The sequence below is a fragment of the Hemicordylus capensis genome, chromosome 4 (genome assembly GCF_027244095.1).
Source record: "Hemicordylus capensis ecotype Gifberg chromosome 4, rHemCap1.1.pri, whole genome shotgun sequence".
NCBI classification, from domain to species: Eukaryota; Metazoa; Chordata; class Lepidosauria; order Squamata; family Cordylidae; genus Hemicordylus; species Hemicordylus capensis.
This window is the reverse complement of record NC_069660.1, coordinates 103610522-103629385: the sequence shown is the minus strand read 5'-3', so window position 1 is coordinate 103629385 and position 18864 is coordinate 103610522. Positions and strand designations below refer to the sequence as shown.

The following is an 18864-nucleotide window of genomic DNA, read 5'->3' as shown; positions in this document are numbered from 1 at the left end:
TTACATGTACACACACATAGGTGAAACTAGGGGGGCAGCCAGGACATGTGCCCTAGGCGTCACTGGGGGGGCGCCAGTGCCATGCTGCCCCCCACCCCCTCCCCAATTCACAGATTTTTTTTTAAAGTTTTACCTGTAGCCCCTTCAGGGGGGCTTCCTAAGGGCCACGGGGGGGGGGGTCCTGCAAAGGTTCCCCCTCCCCCCCATCAGCCTCTTAGATCATTGCTGCAGCCTGTCTCGGGCTAATTTTCAGGCCTGTTTGGGCCTACAAAGATCAGTGCGGTGGCCATTTTGGAGGTTGCTGCACAAGCTCAAAGAGCCTCTGCGAGGCCTGGCAAGGCATAGGACCTCGCAGGGACCATTTGAGCATGTGCAGCAGCCATTAAAAATTTTTTAAAAAAAAAATGGTCGCCGCACATTCTCAAATGGCCTCTGCAAGACCCAAGTCTAAATTTTTCCCTGATCTAGGGAATCAGAAGAATGCCCTTGTTGGCAAGGGACCCAAGCATTTCTAAAACAGATATAAACTAGCCGACCCTGCACAGAGCATCTGTGTGCTCTTTGGGGCTGGCAGTTACCTCTTCCCCCCACCTTTTGCCCCAGTCTCCACTTCCAGGCCTAGCCACCTCTCCTCCCCACCACCACTTCTGCCCCCCCAGCCTTGCCTCTACGGCTGGGCTGGGCCCTCCATGGCCAGGCCTGCCGCTGCCACGGCAACCAATCCTCCTGGGTGTGCCTCAGCCAATCAGGCGCTTCCGCTGCCCAGCCAATTAGCTGGGTGCTGGAACACACATTCCAAGGCACACGCAGGAGAATTACATATATAATAGCCGACCCCCGCACAGAGCATCTGTTCGCTCTTTGGGGCCGGCTACCTCTCCCCCCCCCACCTGCCCCAGTCTCCGGGCAGGCCAAGTGCCGAGCCCAGGCTGCCGGGCTGAGTGCCGAGCCCAGGCTGACGGGCCGAGTGCGGCCGCAGCAGCCAGACCTGTCGCTGCAGCGCCACCCTGCGGCCGGGCCCGCCACCACATCTTCACTCTGCAGCCGGGCTGGGCCCACCGCTGCCACCACGGCCGCTGCCAACCCGCCACGCTGCCGGGCCCGCCAGCCACCGCCTCACATCCGTGGCCAGGCTGGTTCCGCAGCCAGGCTGGGCCCACTGGCCGCGCCTCGCATCCGCAGCCGGGCCGCGACCACTGCCTTGCATCCTCCTGGGTGTGCCATCGGAATGTGTCCCGGCAGCTCAGCTGATTGGCCAGTGCACCCAGGAGAATTGGCTGGCTGGGCAGATGCAAGGCAGCGGTGGCAGGCCTGGCCCGGCCCGGCCACTGATGCAAGGCGGTGGTGGCTGGCGCACCCAGGAGGAGAGGGGAGAATTGGACAGCGGTGGGCCTGGCGCACCCAGGAGGAGAGGGGAGAATTGGACAGCGGTGGGCCTGGCGACCCGGCCGAGGCGGTGAGGCAGTGGGCTCAGCTGAGGCGGTGAGGAGGCAGCGGCGGGCCCTGATATTGGAGCAGAAGGTGGGGGTGGGGGAGAGGTGGCCGACCTCCTTGGGTGGCCGCAAAGACTGGCAAGCGGCAGCAGCAGGTGCAGCAGGCCGCGTAGGCAGCACTTGGCCTGGCGGGCCCAGCCTCAAAGGCGGCACTCAGCCCGGCGGCGGGCCAGGCTGCGGAGGTGCTGGGCCTGGCCGCGGAGGCGGCTCTCAACCAGGCGGTGCCGGGACCGGCTGCTGAGGCCAGGAGCCCATGGGAGGCTGGGTTGGGAGGGAACCGGGCGGTGGGACTTCCTGTTCGCCGCCCGGGAGGAGGAGCGGTGGCGGCCCAGTAAGTAGAGCTTTAAAAAATGCAGGGGGAAGAGAGAGGGGGGAGGGCAAGAGGGAGTGGGGCAGGGGGGAGGGCAAGAGGGAGGGGCGGGGGAGGGCAGGGGGAGGGAGAGGGGGAGGGCAAGTGCATGGGGGAGAGGGGGGCAAGAACGAGGAGCAGGGGGATGGGATGGGTGGGAGGGCAGGAGGGTGAGAGGGAGGGAAGGGTGAGAGAGTGGGGCAGGAGGGAGAGGAGGGGCAAGAGAGAGTGGGGCGGAAGGGAGAGGAGGGGGCAAGAGAGTGGGGTGGGAGGGAGGGAAAGAGGGGCAAGAGTGTGGAGCAGGAGGGAGAAGGGAACAGCCAGCCCCAAAGAGCGCACAGATGCTCTGTGCAGGTTCGCTAGTTATTATTATTATTAATTCAGTTTCTATAACGCCCTTCCAAAAATGGCTCAGGGTGGTTTACACAGAGAAATAACAAGCAATAAAATGGATCCCTGTCCCCAAAGGACTCATAGTCTAAAAAGAAAAAGATTGTTTGGGGCCCCTAGGATTTCCCATTGCAGCCAGGTGGCCGAGCATTTGCTAAAGAGAGCTTTCACTGCATAGCTCTATGGTTGCATGCCCAGCACATGGATGTGCTGCGTTTCCTTGGGAAGGCTACTGGCACATATGTGCCACATGTGTGGTTGTATGTGTGTATGCATGTGTGTGTTACTTACAACCTGTTTCTCCTGAAAGTGTCTAAACTTGTATTTTTGAGCTGTCATTATGGTAAAGTTATCTTAAAGATAGGTGTCAGATGTTTGGGCAGGGGTGCAATTTCAGTGCTTGCCCTAGGTGCTATTTTTCCTAGATACGCCTCTGAACACACACAAGACACTCCTAAAATATGTGAGCTGTGTGTGTTATAAATCTGTGTGTGTCATAAATCAGCACAGTCAAGACCAGAAATATATATTTTTCATAACTGGCAGTACAAGTGCATATTAATGCTACGGGAAATATACTCAACAAAAACTATATAAACAAAACCGTCTTGAAAAGTGAATGCTTAAAACTTAAGAACTGATATCCTCACTAAGGTTGCAAATACACTACAAGAAATGCACCCATGTTGCAGAATACTTCTAGTAACAAAGTTAGAGTGATTGTGTGTGGGGGGTGGGGGGAAGGTGATTTTCACCAAACTCCCCTTCTCTCAGAAGTGCTATGCACCATTCAAACACATGTCCCTGAAGGTCGTGCAGCCCTCAGGGGCATATTTTTAGGTGGTGCAGGGCACTTCTAGGGAAGGGAAGATAAACAAAAATCCACCCCCACGAATGAGTGCCAATGTTGCAGTAGCCAGGAAGACTTCCCGCTGTATGCATGTAGCCATAGTCTGGATATCTCCAATAGTGAGAATATAAATCTCATATTCCTGACTGACCAATACAACTGTACAGTCCTACTGAATCTACCTTTATAAAGAACTCTATCTCCAGAATAAAATGTGATATAAATATCAAACACATAATAAATCTGATTACAAAATAAGCTATTCTAAATAGCTATTCTAAAATACAATATTTGCCACTTATGATACAAGATATCTTTGCATAGCCATTAAGACAGTGTGCTTTCATGGGGAAAAAATCATATATGAATCTTTAACATGTGATCAACATTCCTGTGGCTTAGTCATGAAAGTCTTCTCTTAATAACTTTATTTCATGAACTGGTTATTTACCAGATGACCCTAATTCTTCTATTGCTCATGCTAAATAGTTCTAAAAAAAGAAATCTAGGCTGCTTTGCAACAACTCTCTGGCCTTTGCCTTTCCCTTTAAAATGTGTCCCATTTCCCCATCCCAAACCACAAAGTAGAATAAACTATCCACTTGCAAGGGGAATGGCATGGTTTGCATGGTAGTTCATCTTTCCATGAAAAATGCATCTATTTTATTAAGCATCCCTGATTCAGATTTACAGCTTATATGAAACTTGTAATATTGATAAGAAGATACTTTTCAACATGAATTAAAAAGTGAAAGCATAGGAAACCCTTTTCCAGTAATTATCAATTATATCCAACCGCTTTCACTCAGTCAGTTACCTTCAATTACACACAAGGCCTGCTGCTTTTGACAAATTGCTACAATTAAACAATTTCTGTTAGAGACTGGAAAAAATGTACACACATCACCTTTAACTTTGCCTGTCCTGATTAACCGAATTGGGGTGCAGGGAGAAGGAAGTTATGTATCTCAGGGGCAAGCCTGCAAATATACTCATAATCTTATGTGCAATTTACTTTTAAATATCCTATATTAATTTCATTATTAAAGATATACTCATGCTGATCATGGGTACAATATCTTCTACATTAAACACAATTTGGATTCCCTAGGCCAACACTTAACTCTGAAATTAGAAACATTTTGCATACAATACAGCCAGCTTCATTTATACTCATTCATATTTAATTTTTGAAGATGGTTCACTAATAAAAAAATTATGTCAGGAAATTTTTGAAATTGGAATGATAAATGTCAGCCACCCTCTCAAAATAGTTTTCCTTTTACTTAAGATTATCTGGAAGTCTCTTATTTTTGCCATCTCTGAAGTTGGAATGACACAAGATATGCCTGCCATATCTAGTGAACTACAGGGAACTGTAGAAAGAATAGATACACACACAGCCCATCTGGGGACCCTTGAATATAGCACGTTCATTTCCCAAAGTTTTACCCATTCACAGGCAACTTCCATTTATACCAACTCAGTTATCACAGGGGTAGTTTCAGTCATTTGTACTTTTCCAGTTAGTATAACCTCTTTAATTACCCCCTAACTGGAATGTGTGTGTGTGCCTTTGTGGATGTCTCAGGGACCCAAGCTTCTCACTCACTGGGGAGACTCCACCTTGCTTTTCCAAAGGCTCCCTGGGCTGCCTGTGAGCAGATGAAGCAGACAACTGGCCAAGGGTTAGTCCTGCCCACTGCCCCCGGCACCTCCTCCAGTTGGCCCACATGGAGGTAAAGATTAAGTGTGCCGTCAAGTTGATTTCAACTCCTGGCGCCCACAGAGCCCTGTGGTTTTCTTTGGTAGAATACAGGAGAGGAGCTACTTTTTCTCAGACATGAGTTGAAAGGAATGGCTCATGGGTTGGAAAAGGAACACAGGCAGGAGTGATTTGATGACACTGCAAGCAGGAAGAGCTGGACTGAGGAAGCTACAGAAGGAATCTGATGGGGGGTGGGGAAAGGGAAAAGACAGCAGGGAGAGGCTGAGCAGGAGGGAAGTGAGAATTTGAAGGTTGAAGGAGATTCCTGAAAGTCCAACGCTGCGAGACACCCATGGGTGAAGAGGAGGAATCTGGTAAACTACCTCTCTTCCTCTTACTGAGTCCTGTGGGAGATGGAAAACTAGAAGAGGCAGGGATATAAAAAAGTTAAAAGTGCAAGTTCCTCAAGAACCTAACCCCCTTATTCAGGTTTCAGTTATTGTGGTTTCAGCTTTCCTGATGCTTTCAAGGAACATAGGAAAGGAAGGAAAGATTGTGCCATCGAGTCCGTGAACACAGAGCCATGTGGTTTTCTTGTTAGCCATAGAGCCACAGAGCCTGGTGACCACAGAGCCATGTGGTTTTCTTGGTAGAATGCAGAGGGGTTTACCATTGCCTCCTCCCATGCAGTATGAGATGATGCCTTTCAGCACCTTCCTATATCGCTGCTGCCCAATATAGGTGTTTCCCATACCAGCAGGGATTCGAACAGCCTCTTAATCCCTAGGCAAGTTGCTTCCCCGCTGCACCATTAACACCCGCAATGTTCAAGGGCCTCTTGTACTCCAAATGTTAGGAGTACAACTGACTTTCCTTTAACAATGTTAATACTCTTAACATGGTGTTAAGCAGGCCTTAACACTGTTAAGGGATTTTCTTGCCATATTTTTAATATAACATGAACACCTCAGACCTCAGGGAGCAGTCTCAACTACCCACAGGCCCCAACCATCAGTGTTCCCTGTAATGGGGATTCCCAGATGTTGTTGAATACATCATCCCCAGCTGCAATGCCATTTGCCTGGAGTTTATGGGACAACATCTGGGAATCCCTTTTACAGTGAACACTGCTAACCATGCTACTTTATAATGCCAGGTCGGTTCAGGATAAGATCAAAAGCAGGTTACATCTCCCTTACCAGGATCCCTGAGAGAGAACTGCCTTATACTGAGTGTGTGTACCTTAAGCTGGGCTCTAGGGACAGACTGGGGATTCTATTGGTGTTGTTAATGAGACTGTTCCAGAGTGCTGGCTACACACTCAAATAGGGGTTTTGGCCTAATGTGGAGAATCAGCATGACTATATGGAACAGTTCATTACAGAATAAATTTGTGCAAAGTTTTGGTCTGGAAATGAGGAGAAGACAGGAATATGGTACAATCAAATTTATTTGGGGATTAATGGGTACAGGAAGAGAAAAAGATTTATTAGGGAAGGTGAGGAGGCAATAAAACCTTAACTAACAGTTTTAACTAGTCTCACATAGAGGCATTTTAGCTTAAGGTCCAAATTGTCAATTCAATTAGCTTAAGGCTTTGCTTGAGAAATGACCAAGATATCGATTTGAGGAGGAGAGAGAAGGGTGCAAGGAGATTTAAAATGAGAAAGTATTACCGGTCCCAATCTGTTGGTGTGTTGGGTACACTTGCATGTTGGGGTGTGCAGGGGAAAGGCAGCAGAAAAGCGGGAAGAAAAAAGGGTGAGGGGCAAAGAGCTACCATTCAAACCTTTGAGAACCAGCAGGGCAAAGATCCATGTGGAGTCCAATTTCAAATTGGATCCTGAGACCATGTGGCTAGGCCAGGGTTATTTCTACTGAGAAAAATATCTTGAGGCAATGCATAAGTCAATAACCCTGACTGCAGTGGCTGAAACTCACGTGTAACCGATGTTCATGTTTACATGAACCAATCAAGTGGGTGTAATCTTTAAGCTGTAATGGCTGATCAAGAGGTATTTGTAGAGTACTGGATGGGTGAACTCAAAAGCCTTATTGGAGACTAGGGCATCTATTCCTGAGAAACAGAGATGGGTTTCCTCTTCTGTTAATGATCCTACCTTTGGGTCCTTGCCAGCTAATTAGTATGGTGATTGAGGCTGGGAGTGTGCCATGCTACCTGAATAGTTGTGAAAGCAATTAGTGAAGCTAATCGGAGTTAGCTATTTCTTCCAATTTCGCTTGTGAAGGGAGTTAGCTATTTCTTCCTATTTCTGTTGTGAAGGTCTCTTTGGCACTGGTTTGCTTGCTAGCTTCATCCCTTCTTGCAAGAGAGGCCATGGGGGTCTCCCTGTGCCTGTTTGTTATCCTGACCTTGGGCAATGCTGCCCTTTGTTTGCTTGTGTCAATGAAATTGGCACAATGAAAATTGAAATTTGCCAAATATGGGCATGTGCAGTGTTCATGATCCCATGAGCTCAAGTAGCCAAGATAGAAGTTGCAAGCCTGCAACTCCAAATCACATAGAGGGGTGCTGTCTGCAGTACCAAGACAGGTTGTTTCTGTCACAGTGTACTGTACACCCTATTGCCTAACAGACTCCCTAACTATGCTGACGGAGATGACCTAGTTGACATGACTAATGCCTCACTGAGGGAGAGTAATGCCTCCTTGTTTGAAGCAGGCAATGACCTATTCTTAAGAAGCCTGCCCTAGATCCCTTGGTGATGAATAATTATAAGCCAGTCCAACCTCCAGTGTTTGGGTAAGATTACTGAGAGGGTGATGGCTAACCAGCTCCAAGTGGTCTTGGAGGAAATGGATTATCTAGACCAGGGCTGCACAACTCTGGCCCTCCCACTATTTTTGGACTACAACTCCCATTAGCCACAGTATCCAAGAGTGAGGGATGATGGGAATTGTAGGTCAACATGAAGCATCGACATCATTTTGTTTCTCAGAGCCTCAAGATGGCTCCACAAGGGGGACCCCCCCCCAAACAGTGGTTTTCGGTTGATTGGGAGGCATTCTGGGGCACAGCAGAACTTGGAAGGAAAAGCATAGCATGGTAAGGAGCTCCCCACCCCACATGTTCACCCCCCAAATCTAGCTGATTTTTGGCAATGTTTAGGCATTTTTTAGCCGACCAGGAACTGAACTCCTTCGGATCCATAGCCCCCAATGCCTTGATATTCACAGTTTCGGTGGCTGCGGCTGCAGCCAGGAACAGAATCCCCATGAATATCAAGGCTTGTCTTTATGCAGTTTGGGAGTGCTCTCATCACCCTCTCACCCTGGTGTTTCTGGTTAAGGCTATGGCCAAGAGTGTTTTTCATCAGCTCTGGCTGATAAAAGAGCTCCATCCGTTCCTTGAAGAGAATGATCTCAAAGCAATGAACTCAAAGCGGTGCATCAGCTGGTAACCTCCAGGCTTGACTACTGCAATGTGGTCTTCATAGGGCTGCTTTGTACATACTCCAGAAACTCCAGAAAGTAGTCCAAAATGTGGCAGCCAGCTTCATCTCTGCCTTAGTCAGGAGACACCATATCATGCCTGTTCTTAAATAGTTGCACTGGCTAAGAGTATGTTTCTGGGCAAAATATTATTACCTTTAAAGCCCTGAACAACTTAGGCCCAGGTTACCTGAGAGAGTACAGGTGAAACTTGGAAAATTAGAATATCGTGCAAAAGTCCATTAATTTCAGTAATGCAAATTAAAAGGTGAAACTGATATATGAGACAGACGCATTACATGCAAAGCGAGATAAGTCAAGCCTAAATTTGTTATAATTGTGATGATCATGGCATACAGCTCATGAAAACCCCAAATCCACAATCTCAGAAAATTAGAATATTACATGGAACCAATAAGACAAGGATTGAAGAATAGAACAATATCGGACCTCTGAAAAGTATAAGCATGCATATGGATTCAGTACTTGGTTTGGGCCCCTTTTGCAGCAATTACTGCCTCAATGCGGTGTGGCATGGATGCTATCAGCCTGTGGCACTGATGAGGTATTATGGAAGACCAGGATGCTTCATTAGCGGCCTTCAGCAATTCTGCATTGTTTGGTCTCATGTCTCTCATCCTTCTCTTGGCAATGCCCCATAGATTCTCTATGGGGTCAGGTCAGGCGAGTTTGCTGGCCAATCAAGCACAGTACACTGTATACTTTTCAGAGGTCCGATATTGTTCTATTCTTCAATCCTTGTCTTCTTGGTTCCATGTAATATTCTAATTTTCTGAGATTGTGGATTTGGGGTTTTCATGAGCTGTACGCCATGATCATCACAATTATAACAAATTAAGGCTTGACTTATCTCGCTTTGCGTGTAATGCGTCTGTCTCATATATCAGTTTCACCTTTTAATTTGCATTACTGAAATTAATGGACTTTTGCACGATATTCTAATTTTCCGAGTTTCACCTGTACCTTTCTCTGCAAGTTCCTCACCACTCATTAAGATCATCAGGAGAGGTCCGTCTTTGGGTGCCATCAATTTGTCTGGCAGCAACTTGGGATCAGGCCTTTTTAGTAGCCGCCCCTAGGTTATGGAACATGGGAACAAACTGCCCCCAGGTTTGGGAACATGGGAATATGAAGTTTATCATTCCTATAGGCCTTCAAGAGAGCTATAAAGACCGACCTCTTCAGCTTGGCTTTTAATAATTAAGTAGTTTTAATGGCTTTTAAATAAGTGTTAAATATTTTAAAAGATTTTATTTTATGTTTTATGTTAATGTTTTAAAGGGTTTTATATTAGATTGTGAACTGCCCTGAGCCATTTTTGGATGGGCAGTATATAAACTAACTAAAATATTTCAGAAAACTGCTGAATTGAATTTGATCAACCTTATAGCATGGAGTAATCTACAGTAGTCCCTCGACCTACGAACTACTCGACAACCAACGTTTTCGACTTATGAACGCCAAAAAAGACCGGAAGTAGTTGGCGGTTTAGATTTGGCTTCCTCGACTTACGAATTTTTAGATGCGGTTTCCTCGACTTACGAGTGTTTCCAGACCTCCGTGGGTGCGCTTTTTGACCTACGAAAATTTCGACTTACGAACATCCGTTCGGAACGGATTAACTACGTAAGTCGAGGGACCACTGTAGTTGTAAACAGAAAGTCTAAAAAGTCAGAACGGTTTGTTCAGTTAGCAAAATGCAATGTTAACTTTCAAACACAGAATCTGATACATTATTACTGCCGCCCCCTTCAAAGTAAGCACAGTTTTCTATCTCAGAAAACCTTTGAAGGAAATCTGCACATACTGATCAGAAGAAAATTCCACATGGCTTCAAGTAATTAAGGGAATTCTGTCTGTACAGCTTTCTGTTTCTCAATGGTCAGCATCCAGCATCCATTATTTATGTAAACAGAAGATAGTGTGCAAGAGGGGGAAAGGAATTTCTTTTGCCAATATACCATCTTTCTGTAGCTTTCTGTGTTCCTGAAAATGCTTCCCAAGGGTCCCCCAACCCTCAGCGACATATTGGGGGGCACGGGGGACTACAGAAGGAAGTGTGGCTGGTTAAAATCAACCAATTTCTTTTGCAAGTGCACACATTCTGTTCATGGAAATAATATTAGTGTGAATGCTGTCCATAATGATTCTGGGTTCTGTCATCCTATGCTATCTACTACTTTCAGTATGTCATTAAATCCCTCTGAGATGTCTGCTGTTCCAGTATTTGACACAAAACACTGTAATAGCATGATATCTACTATTTTGACATTTGAATATTTTTAAATAAAATCTACATTTTACTTTAGAGAGAGTGCCTTCTTTGTCATGAGCCCCGCCGCTTACTGAAATCACATGGAGAGGTTCGGCTATGGCTACCACTGGCTTGTTTAGTGGTGATGCAAGACCGAATGTTCTCTGCGGCTGCCCAGGGCTTTGGAATGTGCTCCCTTGTCAGTATAAGAGCTTCTCCATGTCCAGCTGCCTTTAAAAAAATCACTCAATACACACCTGTTTTTTCTCAGGCCTTTTGCTAAACCTATTTTTGTTGTTGTTCAAACTATTTTTAAAATGTTATGCTATTAAAACGTTTTGAGTTTTATTTATTGTTTTAAATTGTGCACATCACCTTGAGATCTAGGTATTAGGTTACTTTAAATAAATAAATAAATAAATAAATTCTGTCTCTATTTTCCATATTTTATAGCCAAACATTAAGGCACTATAACTTACACAAGATATATAAGGTGAGTAAGGACGTCTTACTCGAGCACAGTAAGACCTGAATGGAAGGAAGTACCAACCACAAGCATGTTATGAAGGTGGTTATGTGGGTTATAGCTTATTAAAATTATGCGCTTTAAGTGTGTCAGGTTGGCCTGTGACTTTAATCTGCATGCTTCTGGTTTTTGAGGTTGTGTGTGTGTGTGTGTGTGTGTTCCATAATGCTATGTATTATGAAAAAGTTTACCACACTCATGAAGTTCAATTTCAGGTTTCTGTGGTAAGTTTTCAAGTTATTTTATGGATGTATGGTTGCTTTTTAGCAATTTTGTGTGTTTCAGTGGGCTGCTTTGTATGATACCATCCACTGGCCCTGCCCACCATGTGATGAAGGATGTGAGTGTGTATGCCCCCGCCTCCTTGTGCACTGGTCTGCATGGCATAATCACATGAGGGTGGTTTGTAGGCCCCCACGTGAGTTTGTAGCTGTGGAATGACACACTGGAAGGGCAGAATGTGCATGCTTACATTTCTCATCCCATGGTGGGCAGTGTTCTCTCTAACAGGAATTCCCAGATGCTGTTGACTACAACTCCCATTATCCCTGGCCAAAGGCCAATGCAGCTCGGAATGCTGGGAGTTGTAGTGAACTACATCTGGGAATCCCTGATAGAGGGAACACTGATGGTGGATGGGATCAGTCTGACATATCATCTAAACCACTGTTTCTCAACCGGTGGTCCGGGGACCACTGCAGGTCCACGGAGACTTGAGTGGTGGCCCACGGCTGGGAAGTAAATCCTGCCCCCAACAATGGAGGAGGCAGTGCCGGATTAACCTAGGGCTCCGCAATTTGTCTTGTTTCTTAACTGCTGCCTTTCTTTTTGTCTCCTTCAATTTGCTTATTATCATTTGCATGCCTCTGACTTCTCCTTTCCCCACCCTTTTAATACCTACACGGAAGAGAGGAATTAAAGGCAGGAATGTCTGCAGACTTGGCACGGCCACAGCCTTGTGCTGGGGGATGGACTTTTTGTCTCACTCCCAAGCACAGGCTCAAGGAGAACCCCAATTGGCTGGGGCCAGGAAGGGGGAGGGGAGCGCGCGGCTCCCTCCCTTCTCCTTCCCCTTTGGGCTCCGGCCGGCATCCCTTCCTCCCTCCCCTCAGTGCAGAATGGGCTTCGGCTGGTCATCCTTTTGGGAAAAGGCAGGAGTGTTTGCAGACTTCTTTATTTTACTTCCACAGGTGGGACGAGTTGGAGAAGTGTGTGGCAATGGACCGAAGTTTGTGCATGAGGGATGGCCAGAAAAAGAGTGAGCTGGAAGTTTGAGGAGGTCAGGTTCTTAGGGTGAGGTAGCAGTCCCGCTTCTTTTCCCTTAGAAGTGACTTCTGAAATCAGTGGGCATTTACTTCCAAATAAATGTGTGGAGTGGGGGGGGGGGGGGCATGTGGCGGCATGGGAATTACTTTCTCCAAAGTGGAGGTGTGTGCATGTTTCCAGGGAGTTTACCCTTGGTTTTTCAGAGATGTGCAAATGTTGGTGCCAGTTGGCTTACTTTGCCCATGAGTATGAGAATAGATAAAAAGTTGGAGGACTACTTCTGAATGGGAGGGAGAGACTGCTGTGCCTCGATCTCCGGTCTGCAGAGTTGCCCCATGGACTGGAGCAGCCGCTGGTGGGTCTCGGAAGAGCGAGGGTGCATTTGTGCACTCTTCTAGCTTTAGCTTTCGAAGGAAAAGAGGAAGATCTTGCTCGGGAGAAGCCCGCGGTGGCGGTGGGATGCCTCTCCTTTTCTGAAGGGCTGCCGGCTAGTTGGAAACTAAATTAATTAGTTTCACATTAATTTAATATCTTGTGTGTGTGTGTTTAATGAGTATGTAAACAAAATACATTCTTTGTTAACAAATTTTACTTCATTTATTAACTGAAGACATATGAAGCCATACTGAAGACATATTTGTTCACCCAGGCTTTTGCAGGAGTTCTCAACCTTGGGTCCCCAGATGTTGGTGGACTTCAACTCCCATAATCCCCAGCCATAATGGCCAAATGCCATTGTGATTGGGGGTTATGGGAGTTGAAGCCCACCAACATCTGGGGACCCAAGGTTGAGAACCCCTGATTTATAGTTGTAATGTTTAATGTTTGCTTTTAATTGATTCCAATTGTAATGATTTTAATGCTCATAATATTATTTTAATTGTAAACTGCCCAGAGATGCAAGTTTTGGGCGGTACAGAAGTCTGTTAAATAAATAGGGAGAGGGAGAGGGAGAGAAACTTAGACTTGAAACTGCTTTACTAACTGCTGGTCTGGGAAACTGCGCACAAAGAATTTACCGGTCCTTGACCCTGAAAAGGTTGAGAAACACTGATCTAAACTAGCCCACTGTTGTATAGACTGTTGGAATTTTTCAAATATAGCGCTGTTCATGCTAGGGATGAGTGTTCTATGGTACCAATTAAGCCATAGCTTGAGAGACAAGCCCATCATGAGTGTAGACTCTTGGTGCTGTTGAGAGTCTCAGCCCTGAAAACCCACAAAAGAAAGGTGCAAATGCAGCTTGACACATTGTAATGGAACCCATTTCCCTCAAATTCTTCCCATTCAACATAACCCAGTTCTAGAAAAGCAACTTTCCGCCTCACCTATTATATGAAATCACAGAATTAGCAAATGCTTTTCTACGTCTTGCCACACACACACCAAGTAGGAGTAATCACATGATAAGCTGTTACAAAAAATATTTGGTTAGAACAGCTGTCACAGTATGCACAAAGAAAGATACATGGGGAAGAGTGTGTGGAAGATGCATTAAATGGTCCACATCTTTCAATTTTTAAACATGTATGTTTCAAAAGTAGTTGAAAGATAGAATTAAACTGTTGCCCAAAGATTCATTTTGGAGAAGGACTACAAATGAAAGAGCTCAAGTAATAAATTACAAAGAGACCTCCCCTGCCCCGTCTCTCTAAAATGGCTATTATTTTAAATGACTTGTCAAGGCAAACTATTTAATTTTATCATAGCTGTGATTCACAGAAGGTTTATATTAAGACATCATTACCCCAGTCCCAACTATCATAGAGCAGACAGGAAATGCCTTAAGGTAAGCAAGGCTGTCATAGGGGGCACAACTCTTCTTCTCTCTCTCTCTCCCTCTCTCCCTCTCCCAAACACACACACACACACACACACACACACACACACACAGAGAGAGAGAGAGAGAGAGAGAGATCTATAGAGGAACACTGTTTTTCATACTGTCTTTGCAGTATTTTGATCAGAATCCCCACCCCACCCCGATAACTCTTCTCTCTATACCCATAGTATTACAAGCATACAAAGGCTACCTTCAAAAAAATAAGTATGATGGAGTTTCATACTAGCCATTAAAGATTACAGAAAAAAGCTTTCTATGCCCCTTCTCACTTCCTTCTTTGTTTAAACCTTTTGACATCATATTGGCCATTCGCATTTGAAATATGAGTGTGTGAGACAAAGCAACTCAGGGATACGGTTTCTGCAAATGAACTAGTTCCCAATTCTGCCAGTCTCTTCTAATGAGAGCTGAAAACGTTTATGCTAAAAGAAATAAAATACATTTCACCAAAGTTACCAGACTCTGCTCTACAAAGCTGGACTTTGTACAAACCGCAGCCATCATCATTTCCCAATTCTCTGTTTACTGTTGGAGAAATATAATACACTGAGTAGTGGTGGCGCCTTCTAAAGTGTTTAGCTATACACTGTTACATTTGAGCTTTTCCAGAAAAAAAGGGGGTAGAATGATTTTGATCTTAAGTTGCTCTTGAACAGAAGGCACTTCTATTCACTTAAGACCATGACAAGATTTTCACCAAACTCCCATTCTTCTATAGCCCACTGTGCCCCACAAAACCCTGCTCCTGATAGTTGGAAGACCCTTCTGAAGGGCCTGGCATGACTACAGGCTACAGCAGGAAAGGGGGAATCTGAAAACAACCCCATCTTCTTTCAGTAAAGGAAGTGTCGTCTGCTCACATAAAGTTATTTAGGATCCAATCCAATGTCTATATACTATAACTATTTAAAATATGATGTAGCTGCCTCAGACCATTGGTCCATATTATCTTATGACAGACAGTAACTGAGTTTCAGGCAGAGTTTCCCCCCACTCTGGCCTGTAGATACCACGAGAAATAGAAAGAACAACCCACCCAACACATATATTATTCTAATCTATTATAAACACAGAAACCACAATTTTGTTTTCACTGTGTAAATCACAAATGTAAAAGTTCACAATAATAAAAATGGAGCATTCATGCTCATTTTTCCTGAAGAAGGTGAAGGATATACAGTGAGGGAAATAAGTATTTGATCCCCTGCTGATTTTGTCCGTTTGCCCTCTGACACAGAAATGACCAGGCTATAATTGGAATGGTAGGTTTATTGTAGCTGTGAGAGACAGAATAACAACAAACAAACCCTCAAAAGCCCAGTGCCCAAAAGTCAGCGATGGATTTGCATTGTAGTGAGGGAAATAAGTATTCCATCCCTTCACAAAAGATGTCTTAGTACTTGGTGGCAAAACCCTTGTTGGCAATCACAGAGGTCAGACGTTTCTTGTAGTTGGCCACCAGGTTTGCACACAACCCAGGAGGGATGTTGTCCCACTCCTCTTTGCAGATCCTCTCCAAGTCAGAAAGGTTTCGAGGCTGATGTTTGGCAACCCGAACCTTCAGCTCCCTCCACAGATTTTCTATGGGATTAAGGTCTGGAGACTGGCTGGGCCACTCCAGGACCTTCATGTGCTTCTTCTTGAGCCACTCCTTTGTTGCCTTGGCTGTGTGTTTGGGGTCATTGTCATGCTGGAATACCCATCCACGACCCATTCTCAATGCCCTGGCTGAGGGAAGGAGGTGCTCACCCAAGATCTGACGGTACATGGTCCTGTCCATCGTCCCTTCGATGCGGTGAAGGTGTCCTGTACCCTTAGCAGAAAAACACCCCCAAAGCATAATGTCTCCACCTCCATGTTTGATGGTGGGGATGGTGTTCTTGGGCTCATAGGCAGCATTCCTCCTCCTCCACACACGGCAAGTTGAGTTGATGCCAAAGAGCTCGATTTTGGTCTCATCTGACCACAACACTTTGCCCAGTGCTCCTCTGGATCATTCAGATGTGCATTGGCAAACTGCAGACGGGCCTGTACATCCTGTACATGTGCTGCCTTGAGCAGGGGGACCTTGCGGGCACTGCAAGATTTCAGTCCTTCACGGCGTAGTGTGTTACCAATTGTTTTCTTGGTGACTATGGTTCCAGCTGCCCTGAGATCATTGACAAGTTCCCCCCGTGTAGTTCTGGGCTGCTTTGTCACCGTTCTCATGATCATTGCAACTCCATGAGGTGAGATCTTGCATGGAGCCCCAGACCGAGGGAGATTGACAGTTATTTTGTGTTTCTTCCATTTGTGAGTTATCGTGCCAACTGTAGTCACCTTCTCACCAAGCTGCTTGGTGATAGTCTTGTAGCCCAGTCCAGCCTTATGCAGGTCTACAACCTTGTCCCTGACATCCTTCAACAGCTTGGGCATGGTGGTAAGTTTGGAAGCTGAGTGATTGCTTGCTTCTATGGACAGGTGTCTTTTATACAGGTACTGTAACAAGCTGGGATTAGGAGCACTCCCTTACAGAGGGTGTTCCTCATCTCAGCTCGTTACCTGCATATAGTGAAAAGACACCTGGGAGCCTGAAATCTTGCTGGTTGATGGGGGATCGAATACTTATTTCCCTCACTACAATGCAAATCCATCGCTGACTTTTGGGCACTGGGCTTTTGAGCGTTTGTTTGTTGTTATTCTGTCTCTCACAGCTACAATAAACCTACCATTCCAATTATAGCCTGGTCATTTCTGTGTCAGAGGGCAAACGGACAAAATCAGCAGGGGATCAAATACTTATTTCCCTCACTGTAGACCTACAATTTAAAAGTACTTTTGACTTGGAGAATGCCATGTAAGTAATGATGTTTGATGTTCACAAGTATGCATGTATAATTTATGATGCTTAGTAAGAATGAAGATACTGTGGAGTAGCTTTATGATATGATATCTTTATAGTGTGGTGGTGGAGGAAGAAGTTATACAAAGGTTATCTTAAAAGCCACTGAGGAAGATCAGGAGGATCGAAACGCATTTGGCTGGCATAAAAGAATTACCTTGATGACATATACTTCAGAAGAATTTCAACAATAACTTTTGGCAAGCTCCCATATGCACAAGTTAAGTGCACTCATTTACTTACATGCTGTAGCAATGGCTGACATAAAAGAATTACCTTAATGATATACTCTCCTGAAGAAGTTCAACAACAACCACATTGACTTTTGGCAAGCTCAAATATGTACAACTGAAGTGTGTTTGTTTACCTATATGTTATAGTAATGATAGTATAATTATTTTATTTGATTACCATTTTTATTATTGAGAACTTTTACATTTGTGATTTACACAGTGAAAATAAAATTGTGGTTTATATGTTCATAATAGATTAGGAGTTACAGAATAGTGTGTGTGTGGGGGGGGGGGTGGGTTGTTTTTTCTATTTCTGTTGGTCCTTTTACCCACTACAAATTCCTTGTTGTTTTGTTGTGTAGATACCAAGAACCTGGACCTTCTGCATACAAAAAATGTATTTTACCACTGAGCTATAAGACCTCCCCAAGTTCCCCTAGTTGTGGAATATCATAGAAACAGCTCAATTAACCTATTTTCTACACTTCTGTAAATATAGCCATAAGGTTGCTGTTGAGTTTTCTTCAGAATGCATTAACACTTCCAAAGTCTGGAATCTCTCGGCACAAAGTGGAATTTGCAATCACAGCATTATCTATTAAAAACAAAATGCCCAGAGAAAACGCCACTAGGGAGTTAAGAATATTCTACATGTGTTATAAATTATGAGGTGGTGACCCTCACAGTAAATTATGGGCAGGGGGGGAGAATGGGCGGGGGGAGAATGGGCGGGGGGAGAATGGGGGGGGGAATGGGGGGGGAAGAGTGGAATGCTAGCCAAATCCCTCATAGCTATTCCACAGATGTCCAATACTCAGAAACGGTGTCCAATCATAATTCCAAAAGTTTAAGTAATTTCAAAGCTACTGTATTTGACCACTAGTTGTATGTGCTACCACAAAATCTCTTTGTAATGTATATTTCTAATTTCTGCCCATTTACAGCCCAAAAGACTTTATTCATACTGTAGAAGTGGATAGTTGGTAACTCTCACAGTAAGCTGCTCTTTCATGTACACAAAGAAAGAGGGCCACAGTGTTTTCCCTTCAAAGTATTAAAAAAATCAGAGCAAAACTTCTAGAATCTCTCTTAAAGTCTGGGCTTAATTTGCATGACAGAGTTTAGCAATTACAAGGATTTGCAATTTTTTAAAAAAATTATAATACTGGTAATACCAAGAATGAAGCATAGGATAATTTCCAGATGGTGTCCTATTTTGTATTGATTTCTCAGCTTGCCATTGTTCTGAAAGCTTTAGTTTGATTCCAAAGTTTCAGCAATTCAATGACTTGCCAACCCCACTCCAAAATAAAAGCTGCATCCTTTTCTTTCTCCTTTTTTTTTGTCCTTTTCTTAAAACACATTAAAAAGGGGGGAGGGCACAACCAATGTTCTGTGAATGTTTTCAAGAAAGGGATCAGTGACAGAAAATGTGACTGTGGCAACTTGAATTGTATCATTTTTGTTCTTGAAAGAGAATGAATCAACATTAAATCCAGAGAACTGGACATGAATATACTACTATACCACTACAGAGGGAGAGAAGCCACACACATTTATACAGTATTTAGTATAAATCCCCCCAATTCTTCTTCAT

The 18864-nt window shown here is 44.7% G+C and overlaps 1 protein-coding gene and 1 long non-coding RNA gene across 3 annotated transcripts in view; one reads left to right on the top strand and one right to left on the bottom strand.

Moving 5' to 3' along the window:
- CACHD1 (cache domain containing 1) overlaps positions 1-18864 on the bottom strand; it is a 230064-nt gene that overhangs the window by 158110 nt on the left and 53090 nt on the right. The gene's annotated exons all lie outside the window — the stretch shown is intronic.
- LOC128322293 (uncharacterized) lies at positions 891-17455 on the top strand. Its single transcript, XR_008305653.1, has 3 exons — positions 891-1456; positions 12235-12337; positions 17094-17455. It is a non-coding gene; the product is annotated as an uncharacterized LOC128322293 (long non-coding RNA).